Source organism: Petromyzon marinus, chromosome 58 (genome assembly GCF_048934315.1).
Source record: "Petromyzon marinus isolate PM22_M1 ecotype Great Lakes invasive population chromosome 58, UKy_Petmar_22M1.pri1.0, whole genome shotgun sequence".
NCBI lineage: Eukaryota > Metazoa > Chordata > Hyperoartia > Petromyzontiformes > Petromyzontidae > Petromyzon > Petromyzon marinus.
In genome coordinates, this window is record NC_133724.1 from 9,598,391 (window position 1) to 9,621,288 (window position 22,898).

The 22,898-nt window shown below is 38.5% G+C and overlaps 9 non-coding genes across 9 annotated transcripts; all 9 read right to left on the minus strand.

Moving 5' to 3' along the window:
• Positions 1-9,619: 9,619 nt before the first annotated feature.
• On the minus strand, positions 9,620-9,691 carry TRNAC-GCA (transfer RNA cysteine (anticodon GCA)). Its single transcript has one exon. It is a non-coding gene; the product is annotated as a tRNA-Cys (tRNA).
• A 2,756-nt stretch (positions 9,692-12,447) lies between these two features.
• TRNAC-GCA (transfer RNA cysteine (anticodon GCA)) lies at positions 12,448-12,519 on the minus strand. Its single transcript has one exon. It is a non-coding gene; the product is annotated as a tRNA-Cys (tRNA).
• Positions 12,520-13,512: 993 nt separating this feature from the next.
• On the minus strand, positions 13,513-13,584 carry TRNAC-GCA (transfer RNA cysteine (anticodon GCA)). The gene has a single exon. It is a non-coding gene; the product is annotated as a tRNA-Cys (tRNA).
• A 1,008-nt stretch (positions 13,585-14,592) lies between these two features.
• On the minus strand, positions 14,593-14,664 carry TRNAC-GCA (transfer RNA cysteine (anticodon GCA)). Its single transcript has one exon. It is a non-coding gene; the product is annotated as a tRNA-Cys (tRNA).
• Positions 14,665-15,669: 1,005 nt separating this feature from the next.
• TRNAC-GCA (transfer RNA cysteine (anticodon GCA)) lies at positions 15,670-15,741 on the minus strand. Its single transcript has one exon. It is a non-coding gene; the product is annotated as a tRNA-Cys (tRNA).
• A 1,008-nt stretch (positions 15,742-16,749) lies between these two features.
• Positions 16,750-16,821, minus strand: TRNAC-GCA (transfer RNA cysteine (anticodon GCA)). Its single transcript has one exon. It is a non-coding gene; the product is annotated as a tRNA-Cys (tRNA).
• Positions 16,822-17,828: 1,007 nt separating this feature from the next.
• TRNAC-GCA (transfer RNA cysteine (anticodon GCA)) lies at positions 17,829-17,900 on the minus strand. Its single transcript has one exon. It is a non-coding gene; the product is annotated as a tRNA-Cys (tRNA).
• Positions 17,901-19,987: 2,087 nt separating this feature from the next.
• On the minus strand, positions 19,988-20,059 carry TRNAC-GCA (transfer RNA cysteine (anticodon GCA)). Its single transcript has one exon. It is a non-coding gene; the product is annotated as a tRNA-Cys (tRNA).
• A 2,087-nt stretch (positions 20,060-22,146) lies between these two features.
• Positions 22,147-22,218, minus strand: TRNAC-GCA (transfer RNA cysteine (anticodon GCA)). The gene has a single exon. It is a non-coding gene; the product is annotated as a tRNA-Cys (tRNA).
• Between the last annotated feature and the right edge of the window lie 680 nt (positions 22,219-22,898).

Sequence of the window (22,898 nt, forward strand, 5' to 3'; positions counted from 1 at the left end):
AACACAGATATACCAGGGGATACAGAGAGATGGAGCATCACACTAAATCAAACAGGGTTTAGCAAAATTTGGAAACTATGTAAAGCAACATTGTGTTTTAACCGACCGACTTTTCCCTTTTCCTTACATACACAGAGACTTGTGTATGTGACCAGTCACAAGCTAATCACTCAGTTATTTCAATGCTAAATTCGCCTAGTTATTTCAATGCTAAATTCTCCTGTTTGATTTGTACTAGGTGCCTCTGTGAATGTGTATGCTCTGACTTTAACATAGCTATTTCTGCGACCAGTTACAAGCTAATCACTCAGCTATTTCAATGCTAAATTCTATGCTAATTCCTTTGTCAAGAGGTGCCTCTGCGGATGTGTATGCTTTAACTTTAACATAGCCATTTCTGTGACCAGTCACAAGCTAATCACTCAGCCATTTCAATGCTAAATTTTACGCAAATTCCTTTGTGAAGGCGCTTTGTTTCTTCTCACACAGCTTAAAGGTCGCGATTTGAGCGTGGCTTTTTCACTCCAGCGCTGTCCTCCAGACAGTCTCGTCCCTTCACCTGATGAAGGCCGCTTGTGTTGTGGCCGAAACGTGGTGAGAATATTATTGTGTTATTTTATTTTATCAATTTATTATTTTATTCTCATTCTATATAATTTGATTGTATTTATACATACGTGACTTTGCCGAAAAAACCAATGAGTAATTTTATGCAGTAACGAAAGCTTTAATACTTTATTATCACACTTCTACGGGGAAGTTACCATTGTAATTATGTGTAAGATGTGCCCTTTTTTGAGCGGCCGTTTTGTATTTACAAGAGGTGGTCATTTTTTGAGCTGCCGTTTTGTATTTACAAGAGGTGGTCCTTTTTTGAGCTGCCGTTTTGTATGTGTAAGATGTGCGTGTTTGAGCTGCCGCTCTCGCTCTGGCCCTTCCCCCCCTCAAACCGTATTTCCTATTTAAGCTTATGTTCATCCCTCTGCCGCCCCCCCCCCTCTCTCTCTGCCTCCCTGTCCGTCTTTCCTCCCTTCTTACCTATTGGTGGACTTGTATATGTATTTCTACTGACCGTGTACCTCGTATTTTTCATTCTATCTATGCTGGTATGTGCAATCCAAAGGTTGAACATGAAATTTAACACTCTTCTGAAATTCGTGGTCCGCCAGGAAGTGTCTAACTGTGTTGTTGGCCTGAATGGATGTGCTTCACATAATGTTTTTTCAGGTTTGTTGAATTCTCGTCTCTCATCTTTTTGTTGTATTTACCTCCGTGATTTGTTCTTGACACCTGATGAAGATCGCTTGCGTTGTGATCGAAACGTCGTGATTTTTTTGTTTTAAAATAATTTTATTGTATTTCTACATACGTGACTTTACCGAAAAAAACAATAAGTATGCGAAGTATTCTTTAACGTGGAGCGATTTCAAACTGATATCCTCGTGAATGTCTTTGCACTATATAAATGGTTCTGCCAAAGATACATTTCCCAAAAAAGAGAAAAGGGGCAGTTGGATTTGAACCAAGGACCGAAATAATCTGCAGTCAAACGCTCTCCCTTAGAGCAACAACCCCATTGCATATCCCCAATTGTGAGGCGCACTTGAAGCTCACCATTACACAACCAAAATGAACAAAGCTTTGTGTGAAGATCATCCGGTATCAGTCCCATTATCTAATATGAATTTCAGAATGGGATTCAAAACATCATATTTGGGGAAAGTGATATTCATTTGTAAGATAAGTTAAACAGTTTTGTATGTTAAGTGTAATAGTTTGGACAAGTCTCCACGTTACATAAATAAGCGTGCAGATTTTTTACTAAAAGTCCAAAAGAACCTAAAGACAATTATGGGACCTATAAAAAAATATTTTCGCATCATAACGTAAATGGAAAGTAAAAGAGGTTCGATTTATTTTCAACTGATTCTTCTATGCATGTCTTTGCACTCCAGCAGAGGTCCTGTCAATGACAAAATTCACTCACAAATAAGTGGGCGCTTGGATTTGAACCAAGAAACTCTTGATATGGAGTCAAATGTTCTTCCACTGAGCAACACCCCCACGGAATACTACGCATTTTGACGAAATCTTGAATCTGTTTTTTAGCTAATTTTCCCTGCAAATAAATTCTCTACGTAGCCAGTCCACAACCACCATGAACAAGTATTTTAGAGGATATAATTGGACCTCAGTCACATTATTTTACGTGATTTTCAGAATGTCATTCATTACATCAACATTTGGGAAAGTGAAATGTGTATTAATACAAGTTGCAAAGTATTGTGTATGTAAGTTAGATGCTAAGGAAAAGTCTTCACTTGACTTAAAAAGTGCGGAAATATTTTTTTTTTATCTCAAAGAAAGTAAAGACATTCATTGGTATTTTCTTACAAAAACACTTCTCTAGTGATGAAGGGAATGAAAAGTAAAAATATACGAGGCATTCTTTAATGTGGAGCGATTTCAAACTAATATCCTCGTGAATGTCTTTGCACTATACAAATGGTTCTGCCAAAGATCATTTTCCAAAAAAAGACGAAGGGGAATTTGGATTTGAACCAAGGACCTCGATAATCTGCATTGAAACGCTCTCCCTTGGAGCGACAACCCCATAGCATATCCCCAATTGTGACGCGTACTTGAAGCTCACATTTTGAGCACATTTTCCCCAAATCAATCTCTCGACTTCACCATTACACAACCAAAATGAACAATGCTTTGTGTGAATATCATCCGGCCTCAGTCCCAATATCTAATATGAATTTCAGAATGGGATTCAAAACATCATATTTGGAGAAAGTGATATTCTTTTGTAAGATAAGTTAAACAGTTTTGTGTGTTAAGTGTAATCGTTTGGACAAGTCTCTGCTTGACATAAATAAACGTGCAGATTTTTTATTAAAAGTACAAAAGAACCTAAAGACAATTATGGGAGCTTAAAAAAAAATTCTCGCACCATAACGTAAATGTAAAGTAAAAGAGGTGCGATTTTTTTCAACTGATTCTTCTATTGCATGTCTTTGCACTCCAGCAGAGATCCTGCCAATGACAAAATTCACTCACAAAACGGGGACGCGTGGATTTGAACAAAGGACCTCTTGATCTGCAGTCAAATGCTCTAGCTCTGAGCTACACCCACACTGCATACTGCACATTTTGACGCAATCATGAATCTACTATTAAAGCTCATTTTCCATGCAAACAAATTATCGACTTCGCCAGTGCACTACCACCATGAACAAGTATTTTAGAGGATATAATTGGACCTCAGTCACATTATTTTATGTGATTTTCAGAATGGCATTCATTACATCAAAATTTGGGAAAGTGAAATGTATGTTAAAACAAGTTGCAGACTCTTGTGTATCTAAGTTAGATGCTAAGGAAAAGTCTTCACTTGAATTTCGATTTAAAGCTTTCGTGACTGCAAGGATTCATCTTTTTTGGTTATTTCGGTAAAGTCACGTAGAATGAGAATAAAATAATAAAATAACACAATAAAATTCTCACGACGTTTCGGCCACAACGCAAGCGGCCGTCTTCAGGTGAAAGGTACAGACCTGTCGGGACGACAGAGCTTCAATGAACGATGTTAAGATTCGTAGCGACTTTTAAAGTGAGGCACCTTGAAAAAGGGGTTTACATATCAAATAGCTGAGGGATTAGCTTGTGACTGGTCACAAGAATGGTTATGTTAAAGTCAAAACCTAAACATCCACAGAGGCAACTAGTATTTTAGCATTGAAATAGCTAAGGGATTAGCTTGTGCAAATAGCTGAGGGATTAGCTTGTGACTGGTCACGGAAATGGCTATGTTAAAGTCAAAACCTACACATCCACAGAGGCAACTAGTAATTTAGCATTGAAATAGCTAAGGGATTAGCTTGTGACTGGTCACAGAAATAGATGTTGAAGTAAATTCCTACACATCCACAGAGCTTCAATGAAAGCTGTTAAGATTCATAGTGACTTTAAGCTGTTTGGGAGAAGTGAGGCCCTTGACAAAAGGGGGTTTGCATATCAAATAGCTTAGGGATTAGCTTGTGACTGGTCACGGAAATGGCTATGTTAAAGTCAAAACCTACACATCCACAGAGGCAACTAGTAATTTAGCATTGAAATAGCTAAAGGATTAGCTTGTGACTGGTCACAGAAATATATGTTAAAGTCAAAGCCTACACATCCACAGAGGCACCTGGTACATGGACGCCAAAGGGGGCTGCAACAACTCAACTGTCATACAGTAAACCGATGTGAAAAACCGAATTCTAAATTACATCAATATAATAAATGTACTCAATATATTCTTCAATAAGCTGAGCTATTAACATTAACTGGGTATACACTACACGATATAATGAATACCACATAGTAAACCAATAAAAACTAAAATATAAACTACCTCAATGTTATATCACAATGTTATATGGTGAAAAAACGGGTGAATTCTTACCTTCCGCTTCAGCACCACGGACAGCTACGAGCCCCGTTCAGACCGACGAGTCCATCCATGGTTGGAGCGGAGGAGGAAGGAGGGGTGAAACAGCTGCGAGGCATTGTTATACTCCATGTTATAAACCTTACCATTAACCGTGGTGTGAGAGGTATTAAGAGTCAGCGCCAGCGAAAGAGTTGCGGTCTGAAGGTCCTCGTAAAATACAATTAAGAACCGAAATGGTTTAAGACATATTTCCAATGGTTACTAAGCCAGAATCCATCTTCTCGGTTTAAATTGTCTCTGTGTTTGAATATGTGGATGGCCTCATGAACGGATCTCTCATGGTAGCCGGTTGGTTTGCAAAGAACCTCTATCTTGGAGAAGTCAATGTCATGTGAGCCCACTGAATTATAACAGTGATCTGCCACAGCAGAGGAGTTCGTTCTACCATGTTTCAAGTCTGCTTTATGTTCGCGGATGCGGTCCGAGATATGTAGTTTGGTTTCTACAATGTAGCTACTACCACAGAGGCACTTTAGTTTATAAACGCCCGGGTACTGTATGTCTGGAACAGCATCTTTTACAGTTGGAACCAGATCACGAATTTTATGTACTGTGTTGAATCGGACCTGGAGCTTGTGTTTATTCAGGATTTTGGAGGTTTTTTAGTGACCTCTGCAATGTAGGGTAAGGTGATGGTTTTGAGTGGCTCCACAAGAGGATCCTTCTTCCTGACTGGAGTAATGGTTTTGCGGATTGTGTAGTCGGAGTAACCATTAGCTCTGAGAGCCTGGTGTACGTGCTTGAGTTCACTGGTAATGTGTTCCTGTTCGAAAATTCATTGGGCTCTATGGTATAGAGTCTTGATGAGTGAGTTCTTCTGGGATGGATGGTGGTGGGAATCGGTTTTCAAGGAAGCATCTGTATGGGTAGCTTTCCTTTAGACAGAGTGGCTCATTGAACCATCAGGCCTCCTTTTAATTAAGACATCCAAAAAGGGTAGTTTGCCATCTTTTTCGACCTCCATGGTAAATCTGATGGCTTGGTGTATGGAATTGATGTGGTCGCAGAATTGGTCTAGAGCAGGCTGGCCATGTGGCCAGATGACAAAAAGTGTCATCCACGTACCTCTTCCATGAGGTCGGGCGTAGAGTGGCAGTCTGGATGGCGTCAGTTTCGAATTTTTACATGAATACGTTGGCTACAACCGGAGATAGGGGGGAGCCCATTGGGGTGCCCTCAGTTTGTTTGTAGAAAGTTCCATTCCAGGTGAAGTATGTGTTGGTTAAGCAATGTCTCACCAGGGGGGGTACATCAGTATGCAGTCCTTGATGAACCAGGTCTTCAATGATAGCGATGGTGTCAGGTACCGGGACTTTGGTGAACAAGGACACCACATCAAAACTGACAAGCAGGTCATCTGAGGACAGGGAAATGCCTTTGATTGTCAATACCAGGTGAGTAGAATTGAGTACCACAGAGGTGGTTTTTCCAGTGAAAGGTCGCAGTATATCAGCAAGAAAACGTGCCAGTTTATAGGTGGGGGAGTTGATAGTAGAGACGATGGGACGAAGGGGTGTATCTTCTTTGTGTATCTTTGGAAGGCCATATAATCTTGGTGGTCTAGCAGCAGAGGGTTTCAACGAGAACTGTTTGGTCTCATCAATTAATGCTGTTGAATCAGAGATGATTTTGTTCATTTTGGTAACCAGGCTGTTGGTGGGATCTCTTTTTATTTTTGTATAGCTGCCATCGTTGAGTAGTTCTTGAATTTTGGTGTTATATTCTGTTTTTTCCATGATGACAGTGGCATTGCCCTTGTCGGCTGAGAGGACGACTATATCATCTTTCTTTTTTAATTGAGATAATTCAAAGCGTTCATCTTTGCTGATGTTGCTTTGTGGCAACTTAGCGTTTTTGAGGGTTGCAGCGATTTCAGATCTTGCTACGTCTGTAGAGATGTGACTCAAGCCCTTGAGTGCAACGTCGACATGGGCAATGATATCATTAACCGGTAAGTGTCTCGGTGTGACAGCAAAGTTTACACCTTTAGCATGAACGGATTTTAGACCATCGGAAATGGAACTGTTACTGCGATTATTTTACGACTTTGTTGACGTCTATCTTTTCGGTGTGTGGATCGGAAATCATTTTTTTTGTTGGAGAGGTGATTGAATTCGGAAATCAAATTGTCCCTACATTTGGTCGACATAGTGGCAGCCGAAGAGGTAGTCATATTGTCTACATGTTCCCAATCCGATGTAGACATTGTTGCTGTCAATGTTAAGTGTGATTTGTAGAGTGTCTTGTCTAACTGATCGAGTTTGGTGCGTATAAGTCTGATTTTTTCCGAGATAAGAGCGAAGCTAGTTCTAGCTAGAATTCGTTTTGCATTGAGTGAAGTTGCAGCAGCAGAGGTTAGTGTAAATGCGGTTGGTATTACCTTAGAGTCGCGGCATCTCTTCAGAAAGGTGAGAGACTCGATTAGTTGAGCCTTCTTATCCCGGAGTCTGTTGAATGATCTTAAGGTTGTGTGGAATCCCTCTCCGTAGAGGCGGTTAAATTTCGATTTAAAGCTTTCGTGACAGCAAAGATTCATCTTCTTTGGTTCTTTCGGTAAAGTCACGTAGAATGAGAATAAAATAATAAATTGATAAAATAAAATAACACGTTAATATTCTCACGACGTTTCGGCCACAACACAAGCGGCCTTCATCAGGTGAAGGGACGAGACTGTCTGGAGAACAGCGCTGGAGTGAAAAAGCCACGCTCAGATCGCGACCTTTAAGCTGTGTGAGAAGAGACAAAGCTCCTTGACAAAAGAATTAGAATAGAATTTAGCATTGAAATGGCTGAGTGATTAGCTTGTGACTGGTCACAGAAATGGCTATGTTAAAGTTAAAGCATACACATCCGCAGAGGCACCCCTTGACAAAGGAATTATCATAGAATTTAGCATTGAAATAGCTAAGTTAAAGCATACACATCCGCAGAGGCACCCCTTGACAAAGGAATTAGCATAGAATTTAGCATTGTAATAGCTGAGTGATTAGCTTGTAACTGGTCACAGAAATAGCTATGTTAAAGTCAGAGCATACACATTACAGAGGCACCTAGTACAAATCAAACAGGAGAATTTAGCATTGAAATAACTAGGCGAATTTAGCATTGAAATAACTGAGTGATTAGCTTGTGACTGGTCACAGAAATGGCTATGTTGAAGTCAAGACCTACACATCTGAGCTATTCACAGTAACTGGGTATACACTACAATATATAATGAACACTATATAGTGAACCAATAAAAAACTAAAATATAAATTACCTAAATGTCATCAATAAACTCTATATATTTTCCAATCAGCTAAGCTACCAACAATAAGTCGTTATATATCACAATGCTATATGGCGAAAAAAGGGGTGGATTCTTACCCTCAACTTTAGCAACACGGATAGCTACGGGCCCTGTTCAGACGGACGAGTTCATCCATGGTCGGAACAGAGGAGGGGGAGAGAGACAGCTGCGAGGCGCTGTTATACTCCATGTTGTAAACCATACCATTAACCGTGGTGTGAGAGGTATTAAGATTAAATGCCAGCGAAAGAGCTGCGGTCTGAAGGTCATCGTAAAATAAAATTAATTAAGAATGGAAATGGTTTAAAACTTCTTTCCAATGGTTACTAAGCCAGAATCCATCTTCTCGGTTGAAATTGTCTCTGTGCTTGTATATGTGAATGGCCTCATGAAGGAATCTCTCATGGTAGCCGGTTGGTTTGCAAATAACCTCCGTATTGGAGAAGTCAATGTCATGTGAGCCCACTGAATTATAACAGTGATCTGCGACGGCAGAGGAGTTCGTTCTACCGTGTTTCAAGTCTGCTTTATGTTCGCGGATGTGGTCCGAGATATGTAGTTTGGTTTCTACAATGTTTATTCAAGATTTTGGAGATCTTTTTAGTGACCCCTGCAATGTAGGGTAAGGTGATTGTTTTGAGTGGCTCCACAAGAGGATCCTTCTTCATGACTGGAGTGATGGCTTTGCGGATTGTGTAGTCGGAGTAACCATTAGCCCTGAGAGCCTGGTGTACGTGCTTGAGTTCACTGGTAATGTGTTCCTGGTCGGAAATGCATTGGGCTCTATGGTATAGAGTCTTGATGAGGGAGTTCTTCTGGGATGGATGGTGGTGGGAATCCGGTTTCAGTAAGCATCTGTATGGGTAGCTTTCCTGTAGACAGAGTGGCTCATTGAACCATCATGTCTCCTTTTAATTAAGACATCCAAAAAGGGTAGTTTGCCATCTTTTTCGACCTCCATGGTAAATGTGATGGCTGGGTGTATGGAATTGATGTGGTCGCGGAATTGGTCTAGAGCAGGCTGGCCATGTGGCCAGATGACAAAGGTGTCATCCACGTTCCTCTTCCATAAGGTCGGGCGTGTTTGAGCTGCTGCTCTCGCTCTGGCCCCTTCCCCCCTCCAACTGTATTTCCTATTCAAGCTTCTGTTCATCCCTCCGACTCCCCCCCCCCCCCCCCCTCTATCTCTGCCTCCCCCCCTCTATCTCTGCCTCCTTGTCCGACTTTCCTCCCTCCTTACCTCTTGCTGGACTTGCATATGTATTCCTACTGACCGTGTACCTCGTATTTTTCATTCTATCTATGCTGGTATGTGCAATCCAAAGGTTGAACACGAAATTAAACACTTCTGAAATTCGTGGTCCGCCATGAAGTGTCTAACTGTGTTGTTGGCCTGAATGGATGTGCTTCACATAATGTTTTTTCAGGTTTGTTGAATTTTCGTCTCTCATCTTTTTGTCGTATTTACCTCCGTGATTTGTTCTTGACACCTGATGAAGATCGCTTGCGTTGTGATCGAAACGTCGTGATTGTTTTTTGTTTTAACATAATTTTATTGTATTTCTACATACGTGACTTTAGCGAAAAAACCAATGAGCAATTTTACGCAGTCACGAAAGCTTTAATACTTTATTAAGCATGCAGATTTTTTACTAAAAGTCCAAAAGAACCTAAAGACAATTATGGGAGGTATAAAAAAAAAATTCTCGCATCATAACGTAAATGTAAAGTAAAAGAGGTGCCATTTTTGTTCAACTGATGCTTCTATGCATGTCTTTGCACTCCAGCAGAGGTCCTGCAAATGACAAAATTCAATAACAAAAAGGGGGCGCTAGGATTTGAACCAAGGACCTTTTGATCTGCAGTCAAATGCTCTACTACTGAGCTACACCCCCACGGCATACTATGCATTGTGACGCAATCTTGAATCAATTTTTTAAGCTAATTTTCCCTGCAAATAAATTCTCGACGTCCTCAGTCCACAACCACAATGAACAAGTATTTTAGAGGATATAATTGGACCTCAGTCACATTATGTTACGTGTTTTTCAGAATGGCATTCATTACATCAAAATTTGGGAAAGTGAAATGTATATTAAAACAAGTTGCAGAGTCTTGTGTATGTAAGGAAAAGTCTTCACTAGACTAAATAAATTCGGAAACATCATATTTTTTAATCTCATAGAAAGTAAAGGCATTCATTGGTATTTTCAAAAACACTTCTCTAGTGATGAAGGGAATTCAAAGTAAAAATATACGACGAATTCTTCAACGTGGAGCGATTTCAAGCTGATATCCTCGTGCATATCTTTGCACTATATAAATGGTTCTGCCAAAGATACATTTCCTAAAAAGGACAAAGGGGACAATTGGATTTGAACCAAGGACCTGGATAATCTTCAGTCAATCACTCTCCCTTAGACCAACACCCCCATAGCACACCCCAATTGTGATGCCCACTTGAAGCTCACATTTTGAGCACATTTTCACAAAATCAAACTTTCGACTTCACCATTACACAACCAAATTGAAAAAGGCTTTTTGTGATTATCATTCGGCCTCAGTTTCATCATCTAATATGATTTTCAGAATGGGACTCAAAACATCATATTTGGGGAAAATGAAATTCATTTATAAGATAAGTTAAACAGTTTTGTGTGTTAAGTGTAATTGTTTGGAAAAGTCTCCGCGTTACATAAATAAGCATGCAGATTACTCTTTGGTTTTTGCGGTAAAGTCACGTATGTAGAAATACATTAAAATTATATTAAAACGAAAAACAATCACGACGTTTCAATCACAACGCAAGCGATCTTCATCAGGTGTCAAGAACAAATCACCGAGGTAAATACAACAAAAAGATGAGAGACGAAAATTCAACAAACCTGAAAAAACATTATCTGAAGCACATCCAGTGAGGCCAACAACACAGTTAGACACTTCCTGGCGGACAACGAATTTCAGAGGAGTGTTAAATTTCGTGTTCAACCTTTGGATTGCACATATCAGCATAGATAAAATGAAAAATACGAGGCACACGGTCAGTATAAATACATATACACGTCCACCAAGAGGTAAGGAGGGAGAAAAGACGGACAGGGAGGCAGAGAGAGAGGGGGGGGGGGGGGGGGGGCTGAGGGATGAACAGAAGCTTAAATAGGAAATACAGTTGGAGGGGTGGAAGGGCCAGAGCAAGAGCGGCAGCTCAAACACGCACATCTTACACATACAAAACAGCAGCTCAAAAAAGGACCAGCTCTTGTAAATACAAAACGGCAGCTCAAAAATGACCACCTCTTGTAAATACAAAACGGCAGCTCAAGAAAGGGCACATCTTACACGTAATTACAACGGTAACTTCCCCGTAGAAGTGTGATAATAAAGTATTAAAGCTTTCGTGACTGCATAAAATTACTCATTGTTTTTTTCGGTAAAGTCACGTATGTAGAAATACAATGCAATTATATTAAAACAAAAACAATCACGATGCTTCGATCACAACGCAAGCGATCTTCATCACGTGTCAAGAACACATCACAGAGGTAAATAAAACATAAAGATAAGAGACGAAAATGCAACAAACCTGAAAAAACATTATGTGAAGCACATCCAGTCAGGCCAACAACACAGTTAGACACTTCCTGGCGGACCACGAATTTCAGAAGAGTGTTAAATTTCGTGTTCAACCTTTGCATTGCACATAGCAACATAGAAAGAATGAAAAATATGAGGTACACGGTCAGTAGAAATACATATCCAAGTCCACCAAGAGGTAAGGAGGGAGGAAAGACGGACAGGGAGGCAGAGAGAGGGGGGGGGGTTGGAGGGATGAACAGAAGCTTAAATAGGAAATACAGTTGGAGGGGGGGAGGGGCCAGAGCGAGAGGTGGTCCTTTTTTGAGCTGCCGTTTTGTATGTGTAAGATGTGCGTGTTTGAGCTGCTGCTCTTGCTCTGGCCTCTCCTCTCCTCCAACTGTATTTCCTATTCAAGCTTCTGTTCATCCCTCCGACCTCCCCCCACCCCTCTCTCTCTGCCTCCTTGTCCGACTTTCCTCCCTCCTTACCTCTTGCTGGACTTGTATATGTATTCCTACTGACCGTGTACCTCGTATTTTTCATTCTATCTATGCTGGTATGTGCAATCCAAAGGTTGAACACGAAATTAAACACTCCTCTGAAATTCGTGGTCTGCCAGGAAGTGTCTAACTGTGTTGTTGGCCTGACTGGATGTGCTTCACATAATGTTTTTTCAGGTTTGTTGAATTTTCGTCTCTCATCTTTTTGTCGTATTTACCTCCGTGATTTGTTCTTGACACCTGATGAAGATCGCTTGCGTTGTGATCGAAACGTCATGATTGTTTTTTGTTTTAACGTAATTTTACTGTATTTCTACATACGTGACTTTACCGAAAAAAGCAATGAGCAATTTTATGCAGTCACGAAAGCTTTAATACTTTATTAAGCATGCAGAAATTTTTACTAAAAGTCCAAAAGAACCTAAAGACAATTATGGGAGCTATAAACAATACTTATCGCATCATAACGTAAATGTAAAGTAAAAGAAGTGCGATTTTTTTTCTAACTGATTCTTCTATGCATGTCTTTGCACTCCAGCAGAGGTCCTGCCAATGACAAAATTCACTCACAAAAAAGGGGGCGCTTGGATTTGAACCAAGGACCTCTTGATCTGCAGTCAAATGCTCTACTACTGAGCTACACCTCCACGGAATACTACGCATTTTGACGCAATCTTGAAACTATTTTTTAAGCTAATTTTCCCTGCAAACAATTTCTCGACTTCGCCAGTCCACAACCACCATGAACAAGTATATTAGAGGATATAATTGGACCTCAGTCACATTATGTTACATGATTTTCAGAATGGAAATCATTGCATCAAAATTTTGGAAAGTGAAATGTATATTAAAACAAGTTGCATAGTCTTGTGTATGTAAGGAAAAGTCTTCACTAGACTAAATAAATTCGGAAACATCATATTTTTTATCTCATAGAAAGTAAAGGCATTCATTGGTATTTTCAAAAATACTTCTCTAGTGATGAAGGGAATTCATTGTAAAAATATACGACGAATTCTTCAACGTGGAGCGATTTCAAGCTGATATCCTCGTGCATGTCTTTGCACTATATAAATGGTTCTGCCAAAGATACATTTCCTAAAAAGACAAAGGGGACAATTGGATTTGAACCAAGGACCTGGAAAATCTTCAGTCAATTACTCTCCCTTAACCCAACACCCCCATAGCATATCCCCAATTCTGACGCCCACTTGAAGCTCACATTTGGAGCACATTTTCACAAAATCAAACTCTCGACTTCACCATTACACAACCAAATTGAACAAGGTCTTTTGTGATTATCATTCGGCCTCAGTTCCATCATATAATATGATTTTCAGAATGCGATTCAAAACATCATATTTGGGGAAATTGATATTCATTTGTAAGATAAGTTAAACACTTCTGTGTGTTAAGTGCAATTGTTTGGACAAGTATCCGCGTTACATAAATAAGCGTGCAGATTTTTACTAAAAGTCCAAAAGAACGTGAAGACAATTTTGGGAGCTATGAACAAAACTTCTCGCATCATTACGTAAATGTAAATTAAAAGAGGTGCGATTTTTTTCCAATTGATTCTTCTATGCATGTCTTTGCACTCCAGCAGAGGTCCTGCCAATGACAAAATTCACTCACAAAAAAGGGGGCGCTTGGATTTGAACCAAGGACCTCTTGATCTGCAGTCAAACGCTCTACCACTGAGCTACACCCCCACGGAATACTACGCATTTTGACGCAATTTTGAATCTATTTTTTAGCTCATTTTCCATGCAAATAAATTCTCGACGTCGCCAGTCCACAACCACCATGAACAAGTATTTTAGAGGATATAATTGGACCTCAGTCACATTATGTTACGTGATTTTCAGAATGGAAATCATTGCATCAAAATTTTGGAAAGTGAAATGTATATTAAAACAAGTTGCAGAGTCTTGTGTATGTAAGTCAGATGCTAAGGAAAAGTTTTCACTTGACTTAAAAAGTGCAGAAATATTATGTTTTATCTCAAAGAAAGTAAAGACATTCATTGTTATTTTCTTACAAAAACACTTCTCTAGTGATGAAGGGAATTCAAAGTAAAAATATACGACGAATTATTCAACGAGGAGCGATTTCAAACTGATATCCTCGTGCATGTCTTTGCACTATATAAATGGTTCTGCCAAAGAAAAATTTCCTAAAAAAGACAAAGTGGACAGTTGGATTTGAACCAAGTACCTCGATAATCTACAGTCAATCGCTCTCTCTTAGAGCAATACCCCCATAACAGATCCCAATTGTGAGGCCCACTTGAAGCTCACAATTTGATCACATTTTCGCAAACTCAAACTCTCGACTTCACCATTACACAACCAAATTGAACAAGGCTATTTGTGAATATCATTCCGCCTCAGATCCATCATCTAATATGATTTTCAGAATGCGATTCAAAACATCATATTTGGGGAAAGTGATATTCATTTGTAAATAAGTTAAACAGTTTTGTGTGTTAAGTGCAATTATTTGGACAAATCTCCGCGTTACATAATTAAGCGTGCAGATGTTTTACTAAAAGTCCAAAAGAACGTAAAGACAATTATGGGAGCTAGAAACAAAACTTCTCGCATCATAACGTAAATGTAAAGTGAAAGAGGTGCGATTTTTTTTTCCAACTGATTCTTCTATGCATGTCTTTGCATTCCAGCAGAGGTCCTGCCAATGACAAAATTCACTCACAAAAAAGGGGGCGCTTGGATTTGAACCAAGGACCTCTTGATCTGCAGTCAAATGCTCTACCACTGAGCTACACCCCCACGGAATACTACGCATTTTGACGCAATCTTGAATCTATTTTTTAGCTCATTTTCCTGAAAATAAATTCTCGACGTCGCAAGTCCACAACAACCATGAACAAGTATTTTAGAGGATATAATTGGACCTCAGTCACATTATTTTATGTGATTTTCAGAATGGCATTCATTACACCAACATTTGGGAAAGTGAAATGTATATTAATACAAGTTGCAAAGTATTGTGTATGTAAGTCAGATGCTCAGGAAAAGTCTTCAATTGACTTAAAAAGTGCGGAAATATTATTTTTATCTCAAAGAAAGTAAAGACATTCATTGTTATTTTACTACAAAAACACTTCTCTAGTGATGAAGGGAATTCAAAGTAAAAATACACGACAAATTCTTTAACGTGGAGCGATTTCAAACTGCTATCCTCGTGCATATCTTTGCACTATATAAATGGTTCTGCCAAAGATACATTTCCTAAAAAAGACAAAGGGGACAGTTGGATTTGAACCAAGGACCTGGATAATCTTCAGTCAATCACTCTCCCTTAGACCAACACCCCCATAGCATATCCCCAATTGTGACGCCCACTTGAAGCTCACATTTTGAGCACATTTTCACAAAATCAAACTCTGGACTTCACAATTACACAACCAAATTGAACAAGGCTTTTTGTGAATATCATTCGGCCTCAGTTCCATCATCTAATATGATTTTCAGAATGCGATTCAAAACATCATTATTGGAGAAAGTGATATTCATTTGTAAGATAAGTTAAACACTTCTGTGTGTTAAGTGCAATTGTTTGGACAAGTATCCGCGTTACATAAATAAGCGTGCAGATTTTTACTAAAAGTCCAAAAGAACGTGAAGACAATTTTGGGAGCTATGAACAAAACTTCTCGCATCATTACGTAAATGTAAATTAAAAGAGGTGCGATTTTTTTCCAATTGATTCTTCTATGCATGTCTTTGCACTCCAGCAGAGGTCCTGCCAATGACAAAATTCACTCACAAAAAAGGGGGCGCTTGGATTTGAACCAAGGACCTCTTGATCTGCAGTCAAACGCTCTACCACTGAGCTACACCCCCACGGAATACTACGCATTTTGACGCAATTTTGAATCTATTTTTTAGCTCATTTTCCATGCAAATAAATTCTCGACGTCGCCAGTCCACAACCACCATGAACAAGTATTTTAGAGGATATAATTGGACCTCAGTCACATTATGTTACGTGATTTTCAGAATGGAAATCATTGCATCAAAATTTTGGAAAGTGAAATGTATATTAAAACAAGTTGCAGAGTCTTGTGTATGTAAGTCAGATGCTAAGGAAAAGTTTTCACTTGACTTAAAAAGTGCAGAAATATTATGTTTTATCTCAAAGAAAGTAAAGACATTCATTGTTATTTTCTTACAAAAACACTTCTCTAGTGATGAAGGGAATTCAAAGTAAAAATATACGACGAATTATTCAACGAGGAGCGATTTCAAACTGATATCCTCGTGCATGTCTTTGCACTATATAAATGGTTCTGCCAAAGAAAAATTTCCTAAAAAAGACAAAGTGGACAGTTGGATTTGAACCAAGTACCTCGATAATCTACAGTCAATCGCTCTCTCTTAGAGCAATACCCCCATAACAGATCCCAATTGTGAGGCCCACTTGAAGCTCACAATTTGATCACATTTTCGCAAACTCAAACTCTCGACTTCACCATTACACAACCAAATTGAACAAGGCTATTTGTGAATATCATTCCGCCTCAGATCCATCATCTAATATGATTTTCAGAATGCGATTCAAAACATCATATTTGGGGAAAGTGATATTCATTTGTAAATAAGTTAAACAGTTTTGTGTGTTAAGTGCAATTATTTGGACAAATCTCCGCGTTACATAATTAAGCGTGCAGATGTTTTACTAAAAGTCCAAAAGAACGTAAAGACAATTATGGGAGCTAGAAACAAAACTTCTCGCATCATAACGTAAATGTAAAGTGAAAGAGGTGCGATTTTTTTTTCCAACTGATTCTTCTATGCATGTCTTTGCACTCCAGCAGAGGTCCTGCCAATGACAAAATTCACTCACAAAAAAGGGGGCGCTTGGATTTGAACCAAGGACCTCTTGATCTGCAGTCAAATGCTCTACCACTGAGCTACACCCCCACGGAATACTACGCATTTTGACGCAATCTTGAATCTATTTTTTAGCTCATTTTCCTGAAAATAAATTCTCGACGTCGCAAGTCCACAACAACCATGAACAAGTATTTTAGAGGATATAATTGGACCTCAGTCACATTATTTTATGTGATTTTCAGAATGGCATTCATTACACCAACATTTGGGAAAGTGAAATGTATATTAATACAAGTTGCAAAGTATTGTGTATGTAAGTCAGATGCTCAGGAAAAGTCTTCAATTGACTTAAAAAGTGCGGAAATATTATTTTTATCTCAAAGAAAGTAAAGACATTCATTGTTATTTTACTACAAAAACACTTCTCTAGTGATGAAGGGAATTCAAAGTAAAAATACACGACAAATTCTTTAACGTGGAGCGATTTCAAACTGCTATCCTCGTGCATATCTTTGCACTATATAAATGGTTCTGCCAAAGATACATTTCCTAAAAAAGACAAAGGGGACAGTTGGATTTGAACCAAGGACCTGGATAATCTTCAGTCAATCACTCTCCCTTAGACCAACACCCCCATAGCATATCCCCAATTGTGACGCCCACTTGAAGCTCACATTTTGAGCACATTTTCACAAAATCAAACTCTGGACTTCACAATTACACAACCAAATTGAACAAGGCTTTTTGTGAATATCATTCGGCCTCAGTTCCATCATCTAATATGATTTTCAGAATGCGATTCAAAACATCATATTTGGAGAAAGTGATATTCATTTGTAAGATAAGTTAAACAGTTTTGTGTGTTAAGTGCAATTGTTTGGACAAGTCTCTGCGTTACATAAATAAACGTGCAGCTTTTTTACTATAAGTCCAAACGAACGTAAAGACAATTCTGGGAGCTATAAACAAAACTTCTCGCATCATAACGTAAATGGTAAGTAAAAGAAGTGCGATTTTTTTTCCAACTGATTCTTCTATGCATGTCTTTGCACTCCAGCAGAGGTCCTGCCCATGACAAAATTCACTCGCAAAACAGGGGGCGCTTGGATTTGAACCAAGGACCTCTTGATCTGCAGTCAAATGCTCTACCACTGAGCTACACCCCCACGGAATACTATGCATTTTCACGCAATCTTGAATCTATTTTTTAGCTCATTTTCCCTGAAAATAAATTCTCGACGTCGCCAGTCCACATCCACCATGAAGAAGTCTTTTAGAGGATATAATTGGAGCTCAGTCGCATTATTTTATGTGATTTTCAGAATGGCATTCATTACATCAACATTTGGGAAAGATAAATGTTTACTAATACAAGTTGCAAAGTATTGTGAATGAAAGTCAGATGCTAAGGAAAAGTCTTCACTTGACTTAAAAAGTACGGAAATATTATTTTTATCTCAAAGAAAGTAAAGACATTCATTGGTATTTTATTACAAAAACACTTCTCTAGTGATGAAGGGAATTCAAAGCAAAAATATACGATGCATTGTTTAACGTGGAGCGATTTCAAACTGCTATCCTCGTGCATGTCTTTGCACTGTATAAATGGTTTTGCCAAAGATACATTTCCTAAAAAAGACAAAGGGGACAGTTGGATTTGAACCAAGGACCTGGATAATCTTCAGTCAATCGCTCTCCCTTAGACCAACACCCCCATAGCATATCCCCAATTGTGCTGCCCACTTGAAGCTCACATTTTGAGCACATTTTCGCAAAATCACAATCTCGACTTCACCGTTACACAACCAAATAGAACAATGCTTTTTGTGAATATCATTCGGCCTCAGTTCCATCATCTAATATGATTTGCAGAATGCGATTCAAAACATCATATTTGGAGAAAGTGATATTCATTTGTAAGATAAGTTAAACAGTTTCGTGTGTTAAGTGCAATTGTTTGGACAAGTCTCTGCGTTACATAAATAAGCGTGCACATTTTTTACTAAAAGTCCAAAAGAACGTAAAGACAATTATGGGAGCTATAAACAAAACTTCTCGCATCATAACGTAAATGTAAAGTAAAAGATGTGCGATTTTTTTTTCCAACTGATTCTTCTATGCATGTCTTTGCACTCCAGCAGAGGTCCTGCCAATGACAAAATTCACTCACAAAAAAGGGGCGCTTGGATTTGAAACAATGACCTCTTGATCTGCATTCAAATGCTCTACCACTGAGCTACACCCCCACGGAATACTACGCATTTTGACGCAATCTTGAATGTATTTTTTAGCTCATTTTCCCTGAAAATAAATTCTCGACGTCCTCAGTCCACAACCACAATGAACAAGTATTTTAGAGGATATAATTGGACCTCAGTCACATTATTTTATGTGATTTTCAGAATGGCATTCATTACATCAACATTTGGAAAAGTGAAATGTTTATTAATACAAGTTGCAAAGTATTGTGGATGTAAATCAGATGCTAAGGAAAAGTCTTCATTTGACTTAAAAAGTGCGGAAATATTATTTTTATCTCAAAGAAAGTAAAGACATTCATTAGTATTTTCTTACAAAAACACTCCTCTAGTGATGAAGGGAATTCAAAGAAAATATATACGACAAATTCTTTAACGTGGAGCGATTTCAAACTCCTATCCTCGTGCATGTCTTTGCACTATATAAATGGTTATGCCAAAGATACATTTCCTAAAAAAGACAAAGGGGACAATTGGATTTGAACCAAGGACCTGGATAATCTTCAGTCAATCACTCTCCCTTAGACCAACACCCCAATAGAAGATCCCCAATTGTGATGCCCACTTGAAGCTCACATTTTGAGCACATTATCGCAAAATCACACTCTCGACTTCACCGTTACACAACCAAATTGAACAAGGCTTTTTGTGAATATCATTCGGCCTCAGTTCCATCATCTAATATGATTTGCAGAATGTGATTCAAAACATCATATTTGGAGAAAGTGATATTCATTTGTAAGATAAGTTAAACAGTTTCGTGTGTTAAGTGCAATTGTTTGGACAAGTCTCTGCGTTACATAAAAAAGCGTGCACATTTTTTACTAAAAGTCCAAACGAACGTAAAGACAATTATGGGAGCTATAAACAAACTTCTTGCATCATAACGTAAATGGTAAGTGAAAGAGGTGCGATTTTTTTTCCAACTGATTCTTCTATGCATGTCTTTGCACTCCAGCAGAGGTCCTGCCAATGACAAAATTCACCCACAACAAAGGGGGCGCTTGGATTTGAACCAAGGACCTCTTGATCTGCAGTCAAATGCTCTACCACTGAGCTAGACCCCCACAGAATACTACGCTTTTTGACGCAATCTTGAATCTATCTTTTAGCTCATTTTCACTGAAATTAAATTCTCGACGTCGCCAGTCCACAACTACCATGAACAAGTATTTTAGAGGATATAATTGGACCTCAGTCACATAATTTTATGTGATTTTCAGAATGGCATTCATTACATCAACATTTGGGAAAGTGAAATGTTTATTAATACAAGTTGCAAAGTATTGTGTATGTAAGTCAGATGCTAAAGAAAAGTCTTCACTTGACTTAAAAAGTGCGGAAATATCATTTTTATCTCAAAGAAATTGAAGACATTCATTGGTATTTTCTTACAAAAACACTTCTCTAGTGATGAAGGGAATTCAAAGCAAAAATATACGATGCATTGTTTAACGTGGAGCGATTTCAAACTGCTATCCTCGTGCATGTCTTTGCACTGTATAAATGGTTTTGCCAAAGATACATTTCCTAAAAAAGACAAAAGGGACAGTTGGATTTGAACCAAGGACCTGGATAATCTTCAGTCAATCGCTCTCCCTTAGACCAATACCCCCATAGCATATCCCCAATTGTGATGCCCACTTGAAGCTCACATTTTGAGCACATTTTCGCAAAATCACACTCTCGACTTCACCGTTACACAACCAAATAGAACAAGGCTTTTTGTGAATATCATTCGGCCTCAGTTCCATCATCTAATATGATTTGCAGAATGCGATTCAAAACATCATATTTGGAGAAAGTGATATTCATTTGTAAGATAAGTTAAACAGTTTTGTGTGTTAAGTGCAATTGTTTGGACAAGTCTCTGCGTTACATAAATAAGCGTGCACATTTTTTACTAAAAGTCCAAAAGAACGTAAAGACAATTATGGGAGCTATAAACAAAACTTATCGCATCATAACGTAAATGATAAGTGAAAGAGGTGCGATTTTTTTTTCCAACTGATTCTTCTATGCATGTCTTTGCACTCCAGCAGAGGTCCTGCCAATGACAAAATTCACTCACAAAAAAGGGGCGCTTGGATTTGAAACAATGACCTCTTGATCTGCATTCAAATGCTCTACCACTGAGCTACACCCCCACGGGATACTACGCATTTTGACGCAATCTTGAATGTATTTTTTAGCTCATTTTCCCTGAAAATAAATTCTCGACGTCCTCAGTCCACAACCACAATGAATAAGTATTTTAGAGGATATAATTGGACCTCAGTCACATTATTTTATGTGATTTTCAGAATGGCATTCATTACATCAACAGTTGGGATAGTGAAATGTACATTAATACAAGTTTCAAAGTATTGTGTATGTAAGTCAGATGCTAAGGAAAAATCTTCACTTGACTTAAAAAGTGCGGAAATATTTTTTTTTAGCTCAAAGAAAGTAAAGACATTCATTGGTATTTTATTACAAAAACACTTCTCTAGTGATGGAGGGAATTCAAAGTAAAATATACGACGAATTATTCAACGTGGAGCGATTTCAAACTGATATCCTCTTGCATGTCTTTGCACTATATAAATGGTTCTGCCAAAGATACATTTCCTAAATAAGACAAATGGGACAGTTGGATTTGAACCAAGGCCCTGGATAATCTTCAGTCAATCGCTCTCGCTTAGACCATCACCCCCATAGCATGTCCCCAATTGTGACGCCCACTTGAAGCTCACATTTTGAGCACATTTTCGCAAAATCACACTCTCGACTTCACCGTTACACAACCACATTGAACAAGGCTTTTTGAATATCATTCGGCCTCAGTTCCATCATCTAATATGATTTTCAGAATGCGATTCAAAACATCATATTTGGAGAAAGTGATATTCATTTGTAAGATAAGTTAAACAGTTTTGTGTGTTAATTGCAATTGTTTGGACAAGTCTCTGCGTTACATAAATAAGCGTGCACATTTTTTTACTAAAAGTCCAAACGAACGTACAGACAATTATGGGAGCTATAAACACAACTTCTCGCATCATAACGTAAATGGTCAGTAAAAGAGGTGCGATTTTTTTTCCAACTGATTCTTCTATGCATGTCTTTGCACTCCAGCAGAGGTCCTGCCAATTACAAAATTCACTCACAAAAAAGGGGGCGCTTGGATTTGAACCAAGGACCTCTTGATCTGCAGTCAAATGCTCTACCACTGAGCTACACCCCCACGGAATACTACGCATTTTGACGCAATCTTGAATCTATTTTTTAGCTCATTTTCCTGAAAATAAATTCTCGACGTCGCCAGTCCACAACCACCATGAACAAGTATTTTAGAGGATATAATTGGACCTCAGTCACATTATTTTATGTGATTTTCAGAATGGCATTCATTACATCAACATTTGAGAAAGTGAAATGTTTATTAATACAAGTTGCAAAGTATTGTGTATGTAAGTCAGATGCTAAGGAAAAATCTTCACTTGACTTAAAAAGTGCGGAAATATTATTTTTATCTCAGAGAAAGTAAAGACATTCATTGGTATTTTATTACAAAAACACTTCTCTAGTGATGAAGGGAATTCAAAGAAAAAATATACGACAAATTCTTTAACGTGGAGCGATTTCAAACTGCTATCCTCGTGCATGTCTTTGCACTGTATAAATGGTTCTGCCAAAGATACATTTCCTAAAAAAGACAAAGGGGACAGTTGGATTTGAACCAAGGACCTGGATAATCTTCAGTCAATCACTCTCCCTTAGACCAACACCCCCATAGCATATCCCCAATTGTGACGCCCACTTGAAGCTCACATTTTGAGCACATTTTCGCAAAATCACACTATCGACTTCACCGTTACACAACCAAATAGAACAAGGCTTTTTGTGAATATCATTCGGCCTCAG